This window comes from Dendrobates tinctorius, unplaced genomic scaffold (assembly GCF_039654945.1).
Source record: "Dendrobates tinctorius isolate UK_male_01 unplaced genomic scaffold, ASM3965494v1 ptg000315l, whole genome shotgun sequence".
Taxonomy (NCBI): Eukaryota; Metazoa; Chordata; class Amphibia; order Anura; family Dendrobatidae; genus Dendrobates; species Dendrobates tinctorius.
The window spans coordinates 1,561,099-1,574,346 of NW_027361982.1; positions in this window are offsets into that span (position 1 = coordinate 1,561,099).

The window sequence follows — 13,248 nt, forward strand, 5'->3', positions numbered from 1 at the left end:
CGAAATAGAAATGTCACTGGCAAGCTGCCCACGAGATAACTGGTATCGTACAGCAGTCATGTGGCTACAGCCGTTTCATGTTGAATCTACTGACACCTAAAGCTCACATTGAACTCCTAAAATCCGGCCAAACTCGTGCGTATTGTATTATCCAATGATTTTGTAAGAAAAGAGAACCCCCCCACACACTTTAGAAAAACAACAAAATACATTTCCGCTGTCACTTTAGATCCCAGTCTTAGCCTCTCACTTAGCCATATCAGATTTCATATTTTGCACTGACGAGGGGCAATACCCTGAAATACCGTGTCTGCAAATTTAGATTCTGATTCGACTTTTATCCTAAGTCATATTGCAAGGCTTGTTAAAGGGTGACTTGTAAAGGGTGACTTGTAGCATTGCTGCTTCAATAGGTGGCACTAAGCTCAAGTCCTATTTCTCGCTGAAGAGACAATTTGCATATTTAAGGGTCGTTCACACTGAGCAATTTGGACACGTTTGTCTAAGGGTCCCGTTTCACATAGCGATGTACCAGCAATCCCGACAACGATACGACCTGGTAGGGATCGCTGGTGCGTCACTACATGGTCGCTAGGTAAGCTGCCAAACAGGCAGATCTGCTCAACGACGCACCAGCGCTACCGACAATGATGCGACCTGGTAAGGATCGCTGGTGCGTTGTCACACAGCAGCTAAACTGAACAATTAAAGCCTGCATCCCTGAGTTCTGCGTCGCCAACGGTCGGCGGCAAACAGCGATGCATGCTGCCCAGCGGGACGCCGACGATGAAAAAATGGCCCAAGACATTCAAGCACGATCAGCGATATCCAGCAGGGGGGCCGGCCGCTGCTATGTGTCACATGTAGTGAGATCGCTGTTGCGTCACAAAATCTGTGACGCATCAGCAATCTCGCTATGTGAGACGGGGCCTTTAGGCCCCTTTCACACATCAGTCTTTTGCCATCATTCACAATCCGTCGTTTTTTGAAAAAAAAATGATCTGTCAACTGATGCCGCTGGATCCGTTTTTTTCTCAGACTTGTATTAGCGACGGATTGAGATGGATGGCCTCACGTTTCATTCGTTGTTTGCTGGATCCATCAGAAATTTTTTTTTGTCCAGCGGCCAGACACGACGTACAAAGCAACGTTTTTTGTGTCTGTCGAAAAATCGGACAGCGACGGATCCGTCGCTGTCCGTCGTTTGCTAGAATAGAAGTCTGGGCGCAGTATCCGTCGTCATCCATCAAATGATGGATGCTGGCGACGGATCTGTTTTTTTTAACTGAGCATGCTCCTGACAGGTTAAAACACCAAAGAACAAATAAATATACACTACCATTACAAAGTTTAGGGTCACTTAGAAATTTCCTTATTTTTGAAAGAAAAGCAGTTTTTTCCAATGAAGCTAACATTAAATGATTCAGGAGTACACTCTATACATTGATAATGTGGTAAATGACTATTCTAGCTGCAAACGTCTGGTTTGTAATGCAATATCTTCATAGGTGTATAGAGGCCCATTTCCAACAACCATCACTCCAGTGTTCATATGGTACTTTGTGTTTGTTAACTGGGTAAGAAGCCTAATGGATGGTTAGAATACCCCTGAAAACCCTTGTACAAGTATGTTAGCACAGCTGAAAACAGTTTGGCTGATTAGCGAAACTATAAACCCTGACCTTCTTTTGAGCTAGTTGAGAATCTGGAGCATTACATTTGTTGGTTCCATTAAACTCTCAAAATGGCCAGAAAAATAGAACTTTCATGTGAAACTCGACAATCTATTCTTGTTGGCAATTTCTCGCATGGATAGCCTTAATTTCTAAGAAACTGAAGATTTCCTACAACAGTGTGTACTACTCCCTTCAGAGGAGAGCACAAACAGGCTCTAACCAGAGTTGAAAGAGAAGTGGGAGACCCCGCTGCACAACTGAGCAACAAGACAAGTATATTAGAGTCTGTAGTTTGAGAAATCAATGCCTCACAGGTCCTCAACTGGCTGCTTCATTAAATAGTACACTGTTATGAATGAGTCACCGAAGGAGGAAAAAACAAAAATACAAGCTAAGTCCAGAAAACCGGAGAGGTTGGTAGCTATCGGATTGCAGACCCCTGATCCTATCCACAACAACTAACAGTAGCCGTGGGGGGTTCCTACGATGCCCTAGACCCCTCGATCACAGCCGGAGAACTAAATAGGCCTAAAGAAAGAAAGGGGAAATCTAAACTGAAAAGCTGCTGTCTGCAATCCGTAAAAAACCCTACCAAAAAATGTCCCAACCGTCTGATAGGAAAAACAGGCCCGAAGTCGCTAGGACTTCAAAAAGACTATATCAGCACTCAGGTAAATTCTGAAGACAGAGCAGAGACAAACTGATCAGAGACAAAAATGGAACTCAGCACACCCCCAACCGGGGATGGCTGAACTCCAAAAAACAAGGTAAACAAAACTAATAAGTTCACTAGCAGAGCAAAAACTTATCTTTGGGAAGCAGGAATCAGACTGGTCTCCAGGAATCCAGCAGAGAAATCGCCAGCGACTCAGAAGGGCGTCGGCTGCCTTATATCCAGTCAGAATTTCCTGTTACCCAGTCATCATCTACCAGATAAGGTGTTTGGTAATCAGCTTCACTACCTTCCTTCACCAGAAGAGGGAGTTCATCAGACATCGACGGTGAAGGGGAAAATGAACTCACAACAGTACACGCTAAACGCCAGTGTTAATGTCTACAGTGAAGAGGCCACTCCGGGATGCTGGCCTTCAGGGCAGAGTGGCAAAAAAAAAAAAGCCATATCTGAGACTGGCTAATAAAAGGAAAAGATTAATATGGGCAAAAGAACACAGACATTGGACAGAGGAAGATTGGTAAAAAGTGTTATGGACAGACAAATCCAAGTTTGAGGTGTTTGGATCACACAGAAGAACATTTGTGAGACGCAGAACAACTGAAAAGATGCTGGAAGAGTGCCTGATGCCATCTGTCAAGCATGGTGGAGGTAATGTGATGCTCTGGGGTTGCTTTGGTGCTGGTAAAGTGGGAGATTTGTACAAGGTAAAAGGGATTTTGAATAAGGAAGGCTATCACTCCATTTTGCAACACCATTCCATACCCTGTGGACAGCGCTTGATTGGAGCCAATTTCATCTTACAACAGGACAATGAGCCAAAGCACACCTCCAAATTATGCAAGCACTATTTAGGGAAGAAGCAGGCAGCTAGTATTCTGTAATGGAGTGGCCAACGCAGTCACCAGATCTTAACCCCATTGAGCTGTTGTGGGAGCAGCTTGACCATATGGTACGCAAAAAGTGCCCATCAAGCCAAACCAACTTGTGGGAGGGGCTTCTGGAAGCATGGGGTGAAATTTCTCCAGATTACCTCAGCAAATTAACTGCTAGAATGCCAAAGGTCTGCAATGCTGTAATTGCTGCAAAGGGAGCATTCTTCAACGAAAGCAAAGTTTGAAGCAGAAAATTATTATTTCAAATAAAAATCTTTTGTTCGAACCTTGTCAATGTCTGGACTAGATTTTAAATTCATTTGGCAACTCGTTTGATTAATAAAAGTATGAGTTTTCATGGAAAACACAAAATTGTCTGGGTGACCCCAAACTTTGGAACAGTAGTGTATACACATAGAATACATATATATGTATACAGGTCATCGAGACACACATACATATATATTTATAGCTCATAGAGTTCTACATAGCATGATAGCCGCTAAATAAATTGCTGGCTTCGGTAAAATCATTCCCGAACCCGACATATGACACATTGTTTACATATAGTAAACCATGTCATATCAAAATGATTTATATATATACAGTACAGACCAAAAGTTTGGACATGCCTTCTCATTCAAAGAGTTTTCTTTATTTTCATGACTAAGAAAATTGTAGATTCACTCTGAATGCATCAAAACTATGAATTAACACATGTGGAATTATATAATTAACAAAAAAGTGTGAAACAACTGAAAATACTGTATGTCTTATATTCTAGGTTCTTCAAAGTAGCCACCTTTTGCTTTTATTACTTCTTTGCACACTCTTGGCATTCTCTTGATGAGCTTCAAGAGGTAGTCAACGGAAATGGTTTTCACTTCACAGGTGTGCCCTGTCAGGTTAAATAAGTGGGATTTCTTGCCTTATAAATGGGGTTGGGACCATCAGTTGTGTTGTGCAGAAGTCTGGTGGATACACAGCTGATAGTCCTACTGAATAGACTGTTAGCTGCTTTTTTCTTGCCATAGTACAAATTCTAAGTAAAGAAAAATGAGTGGCCATCACTACTTTAAGAAATGAAGGTCAGTCCGAAAAATTGGGAAAACTCTGAAAGTGTCCCCAAGTGCCGTGGCAAAAACCATCATGCGCTACAAAGAAACTGGCTCACATGAGGACCGCCCCAGGAAAGGAAGACCAAGAGTCACCTCTGCTGCGGAGGATAAGGTAATCCGAGTCACCAGCCTCAGAAATCGCAGGTTAACAGCAGCTCAGATTAGAGACCAGGTCAATGCCAGAGTTCTAGCAGCAGACACATCTCTACAACAACTGTTAAGAGGAGACTTTGTGCAGCAGGCCTTCATGGTAAAATAGCTGCTAGAAAACCACTGCTAAGGACAGGCAACAAGCAGAAGAGACTTGTTTGGGCTAAAGAACACAAGGAATGGACATTAGACAAGTGGAAATCTGTGCTTTGGTCTGATGAGTCCAAATTTGAGATCTTTGGTTCCAACCACTGTGTCTTTGTGCGACGCAGAAAAGGTGAACGGATGGACTCTACATGCCTGGTTCCCACCGTGATGCATGGAGGAGGAGGAGGTGTGGGGGTGCTTTGCTGGTGACACTGTTGGGGACTTATTCAAAACTGAAGGCATACTGAACCAGCATGGCTACCACAGCATCTTGCAGCGGCATGCTATTCCATCCGGTTTGCGTTTAGTTGGACCATCATTTATTTTTCAACAGGACAATGACCCCAAACACACCTCCAGGCTGTGTAAGGGCTATTTGACCAAGAATGAGAGTGATGGGGTGCTACGCCAGATGACCTGGCGTCCACAGTCACCAGACCTGAACCCAATCTAGATGGTTTGGGGTGAGCTGGACCGCAGAGTGAAGGCAAAAGGGCAAACAAGTGCTACGCATCTCTGGGAACTCCTTCAAGACTGTTGGAAGACCATTTCCGGTGGCTACCTCTTGAAGCTCATCAAGAGAATGCCAAGAGTGTGCAAAGCAGTAATCAGAGCAAAAGGTGGCTACTTTGAAGAACCTAGAATATAAGACATAGTTTCAGTTGTTTCACACTTTTTTGTTAATCATATAATTCCATATGTGTTAATTCATAGCTTTGATGCCTCCAGAGTGAATAGTCATAGTAGTCATAGTCATGAAAATAAAGAAAACTCTTTGAATAAAAAGGTGTGTCCAAACTTTTGGTCTGTACTGTGTGTGTGTATGTATGTGTGTATATATATATATATATATATATATATATTCTCCACCAGAGAAGGAAAGCCAGTGAGTGAGGGCTAAAAAAAAAATCTGCCCCCAGCCTTTAGCGGTATCTCATGGGTTAATGTCACCTTGCCATCGCTGATGTCACTGAGGCTGACGTCACTCCTGTACACACCTAGTGACGCTAACCTGCGTGTGTTCATTTATTGTTTGCCGTATAGCCTCCGCCATTACTGAGCAGCAGTTTTCCATCTCTTCCTTATATTTTATATTTAGTGCGATCCGCAACCCTAACACATGGTTTACTATATGTAAACCATGTGTCATGTCAGGTTCAGGAATGATTTTACTGGAGCCGGCAATTGATTTAGCAGCTACTATGCTATGTAGAACTATATGAACTATAAATATATATATATATATACTTTCGATTCATGTCAGTGTGATTTTACTGTACAGCGCACTGAATTGCCGGCTTTTGAAAAACAAATGAAAAAACTGATGCGATGGATCAGTTTTTTCGCTGGATCCGGTGAAAAAACTGATCCATTGCATTTGTTTTTTACAATCTGCGACGGATCCGTCAATCCAACGGCTTGTGACTGACGTAAAAAAACTGAAGTGTGAAAGTAGCGTAATCCAAACAAAAGTGCGTATACAGAACAGGAGGTGCAGGTAGTGCAGCTCATCCACGATGGCACATCAATGCGATCTGTGGCAAGGTTTGCTTTGTCTGTCAGCGTAGTGTCCAGAGGCTGGAGGCAGTACCAGGAGACGTGGAGGGGGCCGTAGGAGGGCAACAACCCAGCAGCAGGGCCGCTACCTCCGCCTTTGTGCAAAGAGGAACACTGCAAAATGACCTCCAGCAGGCCACAAATGTGCATGTGTGTGCACAAATGGTTAGAAACTAACTCCATGAGGATGGTCTGAGGGTCTGAGGTCCCGACGTCCACAAATCAGGGTTGTGCTCACAGCCCAACACCATACAGAATGCTTGGTACTTGCCACAGAACACTAGGATTAGCAAATTCACCACTGGCACCCTGTGCTCTTCACAGATGAAAGCAGGTTCACACTGAGCACATGTGACAGAGTCTGGCAATGCCATAGAGAGCGATTTGCCTGCAACATCCTTCAGCATGACCGGTTTGGCAGTGGGTCAGTAATGGTGTGGGGTGGCATTTCTTTGGAAGACCGCACAGCTCTCCAGGTGTTTGCCAGAGGTAGCCTGAGTGCCATTAGGTACCAAGATGAGATCCTCAGAACCCTTGTGAGACCATATGCTGGTGCTGTTAGCCCTGGGTTCCTCCTAATGCAGAACAATGCCAGACCTCATGTGGCTGGAGTGTGTCAGCAGTTCCTGCAAGATGAAGGCATTGAAGCTATGGACTGGCCCACCCGTTCCCCAGACATAAATCCGATTGAGCACATCTGGGACAGCACGTCTCGCTCCATCCAGCAACATCACATTGTGTTAGGCGTCGAGTTTCTCCTACTGCACAGGGGGAGGCTTGAGCCATGTCCTCTGCAGTCTCCCATTCTTCTGCAGCCGCAGAGGTTCCTGCTCAGCAGAGACATCAGTCCCAGCATCTTACCCAGGCTAATGCTAGGCATCTGGTTGCTCCTCCAGGCTCAGCTATTCTACCATGCATGAGTCAGCGGAAAGCAGACGCTCCTGGGACAAAGTCCTGCTTTTCTCCTACTGAGCATGCCTGTGGGACGAGGTTGGAGGTCACATGCTCAGTTCTTATTGCTACTCCAATTGGACCACCAGGAAGGTCCCGGAAGCCTACAAGTATAAAAGCTTAGCATGGCCGCCCGGCTATGCGCTAATATAAAGATATAGACCATGTGGAGTGAGTGTTGTATGCATGTATGGATGTCTCTGGTGAATGACTCATTATGAAACCCCTACACTTGGTACGCATGTGTCGTGAAGCCTAGCCTGCTAGCGCCCAGGCTGAGGTCCAGTCAGAGACTGGCATCAGCATCCACCGGTGGCTTCGTCTGTACGCCATGGTGTACATAATCTGCACTCCTCAGTGGTCAGCGTTCATTAGAGGCCTCCGCAGGTGCGACGCCACATGCTCAGTAGGTCGAGAGGGAATCAGACCTCGTGTCCTTGGGGCTGAGTTCTGTGACCATATACTGAGCGCTCTCTTGCCGAGTGCTGTGAGTTTTAACAGGCTCCGGCATTTAAGTTCCGCAGTACTGCAGCTCTGTGACGTAACAGAGTCCGCTCATGTTCACACCGGGTGACGTTAACCCGCGTGTGACCTTTTGTATACCGCTATATACATCCGCCATTACTAAGCAGCAGTTTACCACCTCTGCACGGTGGACCCCGTGCTGCGAATGCACCTTACTATCATTTTATTATTTGATGCGTTCCGCCAGCCCTAACACATTGCACCACAGACTGTCCAGGAGTTGGCGGATGCTTTAGTCCACATCTGGGAGGAGATCCCTCAGGAGACCATCCGCCGCCTGTGGCACCTAACAGGTGTTGGCAATAACTAAATCACACTTGCAGCCAGTTGACATGGATTAAAGTTGACTCAACCTGTGTCCTTGTGTGTACCACATTGAGCATGGAGAAAAGAAGAAGACCAAAGAACTGTCTGAGGACTTGAGAAACCAAATTGTGAGGAAGCATGAGCAATCTCAAGGCTACAAGTCCATCTCCAAAGACCTGAATGTTCCTGTGTCTACCGTGCGCAGTGTCATCAAGAAGTTTAAAGCCCATGGCACTGTGGCTAACCTCCCTAGATGTGGACGAAAAAGAAAAATTGACAAGAGATTTCAACGCAAGATTGTGCGGATGTTGGATAAAGAACCTCGACTAACATCCAAACAAGTTCATGCTGCCCTGCAGTCCGAGGGTACAACAGTGTCAACCCGTACTATCCGTCGGCGTCTGAATGAAAAGGGACTGTATGGTAGGAGACCCAGGAAGACCCCACTTCTTACCCTGAAGCATAAAAAAGCCAGGCTGGAGTTTGCCAAAACTTACCTGAAAAAGCCTAAACGTTTTGGAAGAATGTTCTCTGGTCAGATGAGACAAAAGTAGAGCTTTTTGGGCAAAGGCATCAACATAGAGTTTACAAGAGAATAAAAGAGGCATTCAAAGAAAAAAAACACGGTCCCTACAGTCAAACATGGTGGAGGTTCCCTGATGTTTTCGGGTTGCTTTGCTGCCTCTGTCACTGGACTGCTTGACCGTGTGCATGGCATTATGAAGTCTGAAGACTACCAACAAATTTTGCAGCATAATGTAGGGCCCAGTGTGAGAAAGCTGGGTCTCCCTCAGAGGTCATGGGTCTTCCAGCAGGACAATGACCCAAAACACACTTCAAAAAGCAATAGAAAATGGTTTGAGAGAAAGCACTGGAGACTTCTAAGGTGGCCAGCAATGAGTCCAGACCTGAATCCCATAGAGCACCTGTGGAGAGATCTAAAAATGGCAGTTTGGAGAAGGCGCCCTTCAAATATCAGGGACCTGGAGCAGTTTGCCAAAGAAGAATGGTCTAAAATACCAGCAGAGCATTATAAGAAACTCATTGATGGTTACCAGAAGCAGTTGGTCGCAGTTATTTTGGCTAAAGGTTGTGCAACCAAGTATTAGGCTGAGGGTGCCAATACTTTTGTCTGGCCCATTTTTGGAGTTTTGTGTGAAATGATCAATGTTTTGCTTTTTGCTTCATTCTCTTTTGTGTTTTTTCATTTAAGACAAATTAAATGAAGATAATAATACCAAAGAATTTGTGATTGCAATCATTTTCAGGAAGAAACTGAGTATTATCTGACAGAATTGCAGGGGTGTCAATACTTTTGGCCACAACTGTACAATACTGAGCATCTTTTCCTTGTCATGAGGCATTTCTCCATTGAAGTTGGATCGGCCTATAATTTGATTTTCCACTTTGATTTTGAGTATCATTCCAAATCCAGACCTCCATGGGATATTCATTTTGATTTACATTGATAATTGTTATGTTTTATTGTTCTGAACACATTCCACTTTGCAATGAATAAAGATTTGCAACTGGAATATTTCATTCAGAGATATCTAGGATGTGGTATTTTAGTGTTCCTTTTACTTTTTTGAGCAGTGTATAATGACCGCAATGGCCTCAACACTCTGTGACACAGCCTGGAAGAGCTTTAGAGGGCCTTTCCTTCATTTGTAGGTGCACACTCCTGCAGTAGCCGACTAATGGTATCGTCTGACCATGGATGAGAGTTAAGGGCCCGTTACACATAGAGATATCGCTAGCAATATCGCTCTAACGTCACTGGTTTTGTGACGCAGCAGCGATATTGCTGGCGATATCGCTATGTGTGATACTTGCCTCCGACCCGCTCCCCCGCTGATTATCGCTGATCAAGCGAGAACGTCCTGGACCATTTCTCGTCGGGCGTTTCCTGCTGGGCTTCCTGTGGCGCCGACGAGCGACGCGTGGACGCGGGCGGGAGGACGTCAGGATCGCCGCGTCTGACAGGTAAGTAGCGACCCCTGACCGCTGCTATGTCGCTGGTGAGATCTGCCTGTGTGGCAGCTCACTAGCGACCACTTAGCGATGCACCAGCGATCCATATCGTTGTCAGGATCGCTGGTGCATCGCTAAGTGTAACGGTACCCTTAGGGGTGGATGTGCCAGTGATCCAGCCCAGCAGTGTATCATTACGTTTGTACATAGAGCATGGAACCCATTACCTGATCTGACATGATAATATCATCAAGGTCACAGCACTAATAAACCTTGATGGCCTTTTCTTACATGTTATTGAGACTGCATTGCGTGTGACTTCTGAAGTTGACTCATTGGTAATCTGAGGGGTGCACACAAGGCACCACCAGTGTGGATGTTTCTACTAAAGACTAAAAAGTTTGTGTACGAGCCTGCCCTCGTGCTGGGGACAGAGGCACTAGACTGCCCTTGGCGTTCACAGTTGGCAGGTTTGGAGGAGGATACGCGCAGGTACAAGCCGTGCTGAACGTAGTGTATCTATAGCTATGGGCCTATCATCTTCTGCCATCTCTCATTGTTTGCCTTTGCTGGGTCTCTTGGCTACGGGTTTTTCTCTCCCTTGTTCTCTAAGCTCCAATTTCCAGTCTGACTCTCCAGGAAAGATAAGATAGATAAGATTCAGCTGAAACCAGATGAGACTATCCCGAGCCAGAGGGAGAGCCAGAGTCAAACGACTGGCCACAGGTGACAAACCCACTCCACAAGTCTATCGATAAATGTGACTCTGGTTATGGTGCTCTCCTCTTACATAATGTGAAATATCCAAAAGACGTTCCATCATATTGAACCAGACTTGTTTTTCTAGATTTTTCTTTGAGCTTTCCTCTTATCAGACAGTCTGATGTTTCTTTTCTACTCCTGTTGTTTCCTATGAGATAAATGGCATCAAAGCTGCTCATTGCACTTCTAATAGAAATATGGCTAATTTCTTCTAGAAACAGCGCTATACCTGTCTCTGATTCTGTCTTGTATTGCCGCTCTAAAGTGAACATAGCGCAGTGGCAGTGCCAGACGCAGCCTGCAGCCAGGTGTGGCGTATGGAAGACAGTGGCCATGTTTTATTGATATGTATAACAATTTCCATTTATAAAGTAACTCCAACCAATGTGCGAAAATGGCGGCTGAAGATTTTCAACACCTCCTGAATGCTCTTTAGTAGAGATGAGCGAATTTGTTCGGATTTTGGCCCCAAATCTGATTTTGACATATTCGGGCCATATTCGAACACTATTCGTGTCAAATATATGGCTTATGATCGGGTCCGAACATATTCGGTAACTTTTACTCCCATTGACTCTAACTTTCAGCTGTGTTCGACAAATATTGCAATAACAATATTCGAGTCCGATTGTATTCGGAACCGAATTCGAACAAATTTGCTTATCTCTACTCTTTAGGTCATTAAGTAATTGAAGAACCTTGAACCGTGCAATCTGTATTTTGGATCAGGACCAGACCAAATAAGTACAACCCGATATCTGCCCGGTATTGTCTCACAGTATAGTACAATCTCCCTAAAAAATTACCTTGAATGAAGAGATCTTAAGCGATTCCCATTGTGACATTAGGATTCCTCGACCTCTTTCCAACTTCCAGGGAATAAAGCCATGAACGCAGTCAAGGACGGAGCACTGTTGCCATCAAGAACTACTGCACATGTATTAAACGTTTCATTTCAATTCCTGCCCCCATTTCTGTTACCGAATGACGATATTAGAAGATTGACGCTCGTTTTACCTGCAGGAATCATTGCATACATGCACTGATCACAGCAGTTTGTATCTGGCGGCAGCACGTCGGTTTACATGAAGGTATTTGCTGCCAACAATCAATTCTTCTTAAAGGGAACTGCTCAGGGCCCCAAAATTATCCCTTAATGATGTACAGCTTAATGATGTAACTCGGCTAAACATTCGTCTCTCTACAATAGTTCTTATGTGCATTAAAAATAACTTTTATTGTCGTCCTTGGCATTTGCAAATCACTCCGAAGTAGTCCCGCCTTGGATACTATAATCCTCCCTGAGCTACGTCAGATCTGCAGCGCCCCACACTGCATGGTGGTCGCTGTCCCTACACCCTTTTAGAGCATAAAATGTAGGATTCTTAAAAAGTTTTCCATGGATCACCAAAGATGAGACATAAAAAAAGACAAGAGAATACCACCACCGTACTGATTATTAATAATAATGACAGTACTGACGCTAACATCACCCCCATACAATGACCGTACACGGGATGGTATCATCAGTATATACAGTACAGGTAACTCCAGATACTCATTTGGGATGTCTCCAATTGAAGCTCTTCATTTTCTCTCCTTCACCCATCGCAGACTGCTGTGACTTCCTGCCAGGACTTGTCTCTGCAAATCATAACATAGACATCTATAGCTGATCACATTTAAAGTGCTCTCCCCGCATCTTCCCCAACTTCTACAGTTACAATACCTTCCTTTTGTCCCACTTTATCCCAAAAATACAATACAATACAGTAGAGATGTTCTATGTGTCCTCTGTACAGTAGTAAAACTTATGTCCCCTTCTTGCCTATATACAGTAGAACTGCTCCTACCACGGCACCCAAATGGTAGCATTGTCCACCTATCATGTCCCCATAGAGGTGTAACATCCCTTTGTGGCTCCATCATACTAGTGATATTCCCCTATGTGGCCCCATACATTATCAATGTCCCCCCATGTGGCCCCCATATAGTGGTAATGTCCTCCTATATGGCCCCCAAATAATAATAGCACACCCCAATCTTTGCCCCATAAATTAATAACCCCCATATGTGACCTCCATATAGTAATAATGTTCCTCTAAAAATATATGGTGTCACCCCACAGGCACAAATATGGGGAAAGAGAATCATAGAACCAAAGCCCCTACTCAGGTATATATGTAAAGTGACAGTGCAACCCCACATTGCTGTACTATTTTTTAAAAAAAGCCACAAAACACTTGTACATGCTCCTACGACAAGAAGCTCTGTCCTCGTCTGTATAGTTCTCTGCGCCACTAATACGCTATATCCACAGTAAAGCATTCTTGCGTTGTGGAAGGTATATTGACGACACTCTGGTGTTACTTCATAGGCACCACCTGACTTCATTACTGAAATACCTGCAGATAAAGAATAATTGTGGAGCAGGGAACCTGTGGTTGTCTGCTCCGAAAATGTGTTCAACTGGAGATGTGTCCAAAAAAAAAGGACCTTTAATAGAGAGTAGCACTGACCCCTACAGAACCAGT